The following is a 5,392-nucleotide window of genomic DNA, read 5'->3' on the forward strand; positions in this document are numbered from 1 at the left end:
TTCTTTGTACTTTGTCTGTGTTGTTGTCAGTCTGTCAATTTATTGATTTATATTATAGTGTTTGTGCGTGTGTGTGCACTTAAAGCTTATGGGTGGTCTCTGGCAAGCTTTCGACAATAATACAATAGGTGATGAATACAATTGCTGAATTTGTGGAAGTGTCTTTAAATTAAACAGGTCATGGGTCAGGTGGTTAAAAAATATATCATATTTCTCCTAGTGGGGCCCATAAGTGGGGACCATAGCCTGTTGTGTGTATACTCCAAGCCTGTAGGTGAAATGTGCTATTGTGGTTTTATACAAGGCCATATGTTGATCTTAGCCTGAACATAGAAAATAAACAGTTGTGTGAAGAAGATCATGTAAGAACAATAGTGGATCAATATATTAGTAATACGTTTTATTCTTGTTTGGCAGTGTACACAGATGGTTGGAAGGATCCCATTGATGGGAATACAGGAACAGGTGTATGTATTCCTGCCGATTTTGCAGGTTTTCCTACTTACAAAGCATGTAGAGGTCTGTACATTTTATCATAGGTACACTCAACTGTGAGAGACGGAATCTAAAACAAAAATCCAGAAAATCACATTGTATGATTTTTAAGTAATTAATTTGCATTTTATTGCATGACATAAGTATTTGATACATCAGAAAAGCAGAACTTAATATTTGGTACAGAAACCTTTGTTTGCAATTACAGAGATCATACGTTTCCTGTAGGTCTTGACCAGGTTTGCACACACTGCAGCAGGGATTTTGGCCCACTCCTCCATACAGACCTTCTCCAGATCCTTCAGGTTTCGGGGCTGTCGCTGGGCAATACGGACTTTCAGCTCCCTCCAAAGATTTTCTATTGGGTTCAGGTCTGGAGACTGGCTAGGCCACTCCAGGACCTTGAGATGCTTCTTACGGAGCCACTCCTTAGTTGCCCTGGCTGTGTGTTTCGGGTCGTTGTCATGCTGGAAGACCCAGCCACGACCCATCTTCAATGCTCTTACTGAGGGAAGGAGGTTGTTTCAGACCTCTACATGCTTTGTACGTAGGAAAACCTGCAAAATCGGCAGTGTATCAAATACTTGTTCTCCCCACTGTATATATACATACACATACATACATATACATACAGTGAGGGGAAAAAAGTATTTGATCCCCTGCTGATTTTGTACGTTTGCCCATTGACAAAGAAATTATCAGTCTATAATTTTAATGGTAGGTTTATTTGAACAGTGAGAGACAGAATAACAACAAACAAATCCAGAATAACGCATGTCAAAAATGTTATAAATTGATTTGCATTTTAATGAGGGAAATAAGTATTTGACCCCTCTGCAAAACATGACTTGTAGTGGTACTTGGTGGCAAAACCCTTGTTGGCAATCAGAGGTCAGACGTTTCTTGTAGTTAGCCAGCAGGTTTGCACACATCTCAGGAGGGATTTTGTCCCACTGCTCTTTGCAGATCTTCTCCAAGTCATTAAGGTTTCGAGGCTGATGTTTGGCAGCTCGAACCTTCAGCTCCCTCCACAGATTTTCTATGGGATTAAGGTCTGGAGACTGGCTAGGCCACTCCAGGACCTTAATGTGCTTCTTCTTGAGCCACTCCTTTGTTGCCTTGGCCTTGTGATTTGGGTCATTGTCATGCTGGAATACCCATCCACGACCCATTTTCAATGCCCTGGCTGAGGGAAGGAGGTTCTCACCCAAGATTTGACAGTACATGGCCCCGTCCATCGTCCCTTTTGATGCGGTGAAGTTGTCCTGTCCCCTTAGCAGAAAAACACCCCCAAAGCATGTTTCCACCTCCATGTTTGACGGTGGGGATGGTGTTCTTGGGGTCATAGGCAGCATTCCTCCTCCTCCAAACACGGCGAGTTGAGTTGATGCCAAAGAGCTCCATTTTGGTCTCATCTGACCACAACTCTTTCACCCAGTTCTCCTCTGAATCATTCAGATGTTCATTGGCAAACTTCAGACGGGCATGTATATGTGCTTTCTTGAGCAGGGGGACCTTGCGGGCGCTGCAGGATTTCAGTCCTTCACGGCGCAGTGTGTTACCAATTGTTTTCTTGGTAACTATGGTCCCAGCTGCCTTGAGATCATTGACAAGATCCTCCCGTGTAGTTCTGGGCTGATTCCTCACCGTTCTCATGATCATTGCAACTCCACGAGGTGAGATCTTGCATGGAGCCCCAGGCCGAGGGGAGATTGACAGTTCTTTTTGTGTTTCTTCCATTTGCGAATAATCACACCAACTGTTGTCACCTTCTCACCAAGCTGCTTGGCGATGGTCTTGTAGCCCATTCCAGCCTTGTGTAGGTCTACAATCTTGTCCTTGACATCCTTGGAGAGCTCTTTGGTCTTGGCCATGGTGGAGAGTTTGGAATCTGATTGATTGATTGCTTCTGTGGACAGGTGTCTTTTATACAGGTAACAAGCTGAGATTAGGAGCACTCCCTTTAAGAGTGTGCTCCTAATCTCAGCTCGTTACCTGTATAAAAGACACCTGGGAGCCAGAAATCTTTCTGATTGAGAGGGGGTCAAATACTTATTTCTCTCATTAAAATGCAAATCAATTTATAACATTTTTGACATGCGTTTTTCTGGATTTTGTTGTTATTCTGTCTCTCACTGTTCAAATAAACCTACCATTAAAATTATAGACTGATCATTTCTTTGTCAGTGGGTAAACGTACAAAATCAGCAAGGGATCAAATACTTTTTTCCCTCACTGTATATACAGTTGAAGTCGGAAGTTTAAATACACCTTAGCCAAATACATTTAAACTCAGTTTTTCACAATTCCTGACATTTAATCCTAGTAGAAATTCCCTGTTTTAGGTCAGTTAGGATCACCACTTTATTTTAAGAATGTGAAATGTCAGAATAATAGTAGAGAGTGATTTATTTCTTTCATCACATTCCCAGTGGGTCAGAAGTTTACATACACTCAATTAGTATTTGGTAGCATTGCCTTTAAATTGTTTAACTTGGGTAAAATGTTTTGTGTAGCCTTTCACAAGCTTCCCACAATAAATTGGGTGAATTTTGGCCCATTCCTCCTGACAGAGCTGGTGTAACTGAGTCAGGTTTGTAGGCCTCCTTGCTCGCACATGCTTTTTCAGTTCTGCCCACAAATTCTCTATAGGATTGAGGTCAGGGCTTTGTGATGGCCACTCCAATACCTTGACTTTGTTGTCCTTAAGCCATTTTGCCACAACTTTGGAAGTATTGTCCATTTGGAAGACCCATTTGCGACCAAGCTTTAACTTCCTGACTGATGTCTTGAGATGTTGCTTCAGTATATCCACATAATTTTCCTTCCTCATGATGCCATCTATTTTGTGAAGTGCACCAGTCCCTCCTGCAGCAAAGCACCCCCACAGCATGATGCTGCCACCCCCGTGCTTCACGGTTGGGATGGTGTTCTTCGGCTTGCAAGATACCCCCTTTTTCCTCCAAACATTATGGCCAAACAGTTCTATTTTTGTTTCATCAGACCAGAGGACATTTCTCCAAAAAGTAAGATCTTTGTCCCCATGTGCAGTTGCAAACTGTAGTCTGGCTTTTTAATGGCGGTTTTGGAGCAGTGGCTTCTTCATTGCTGAGCGGCCTTTCAGCTTATGTCGATATAGGACTCGTTTTACTGTGGATATAGATACTTTGGACCTGTTTCCTCCAGCATCTTCACAAGGTGCTTTGCTGTTGTTCTAGGATTGATTTGCACTTTTCACACCAAAATACGTTCATATCTAGGAGACAGAACGCGTCTCCTTCCTGAGCAGTATGACGGCTGCATGGTCCCATGGTGTTTATACTTGCATACTGTTGAGCTGAATCTCAGGAATGAGTCAAAGAACTACACTTCCCAGAGTGCACCAGCAGCAGCAAACCGGCTGCTTGTCACCTGATCAGTCATTTTCACTGATTTGGAGCACCTGTTAAGGCATGGAGGGGCTCAGTCATTCAGAAGAACAAACTTCAGAGAGAAGACTCCAAGTTCACTCACAGGTTCAGTCCAAGGACGCCAATGGTAAATGGTTAATTCATTGAAGTTATTTAGAATGTTTATTTAAATGTTTAAACTAATTTAAGTTCATTAAAATGTTTAATTAAAATGGTAACTTTTTATTCTGTCTTTAAAGGTTTACAACCTAATTTACTGGCTAATTTACTGGCTAATTTACTGGACAGACCAATCAACTGAAAGCAAACAACAAAAAAAAAAGATTGAGTCAGAAATTTGAGTTGTCCCTGTGTCCTTTGGATGGTGAACAAGAGGAGGACTTGACAGTTGTAAACCACGCGGAGCGGCCTGGCCCTGAGGATAAACGGCTTCAGATCCAGAAATAAGCTGTTGACGCAGAGGGAGTCAAGATGGCGGAAGATGTCCTGGGGAAGTCGGTCCAGCAGCTCAAAAAGGAGAGGACCACTGCAAAAAGCAGCTTCACCAGACAAGCCAACTTCATTTCAAGAGGAGCAAGCAGCATGCTTCAAGTGGAGTTAAAGGAGGAATTCGCTAAGCTTTCAGATTGTTTCAGAAAGATGCTCGATGCCAACGATGACTACAGGATTGGACTGGAGGCTGACATGACTGAGGATAAGGAACCAGGTCTTAATGAACAGCAAGAGGATGACATTGATAGATCTGTAAATGAAGGTGAAACAAAGTTGGCGGAGATAAGAGACATTGTTCAAACAAACCTGTGGTCGAGGTATGGAAGGAGTGAACTTCTTGTGGCAATCCTGGAAGCAGAAAAAGCCAATGATAAAGCGGCTGATGTACCTGTGGAAAGTGCCAATTTGGAGGGCTATGAAGTGCACCTCGCTCTCTTGGATAAGATAATAAAAGAGGCCATCTCAGCAATGTCAACATGGGAGCGATGGATCCCTGTAGGATTAAAGGACGAATTAGATGGAAGAGTCAAGGACGTAAGAGCATTCTACTACAGGCTTGAGTTAAGGAGACCTGAATTTGCCACTGCACGGACGATCAATGAGCAAGGCACAGGAGTGGAACTACTACCCCAACCGGCAACATCCACACCAATAGTGAGAATCAAGCCAATCTCTCTACCTATCTTCAATGGAAGCAAGAGAGAATATCACAGATGGAGGAAAGACTGGGAAAGGCTGCAAAAGCAGGGAGAGCCATCCGGATCAACTGAAGTTAAGAAAATTCAACTCCTGGAGAGTGTGGATGACAAAATCTCAAAAGACCTCAGACTTTCAACCTACACCACTGCCGATGACATGTTCAGAGTCCTGGAGAACAGGTATGGCAACAAGTCAACCATCATAGTGGAAATCCTGGAAGAGCTGGAGAAGATGCCACATGTGAAAGGGAACCAACCAAGAAAGGTCATTGATCTCATACAGTCAGTGGAGAAGGC

Source organism: Coregonus clupeaformis, chromosome 24, assembly GCF_020615455.1.
Source record: "Coregonus clupeaformis isolate EN_2021a chromosome 24, ASM2061545v1, whole genome shotgun sequence".
In the NCBI taxonomy this organism is placed as follows: Eukaryota; Metazoa; Chordata; class Actinopteri; order Salmoniformes; family Salmonidae; genus Coregonus; species Coregonus clupeaformis.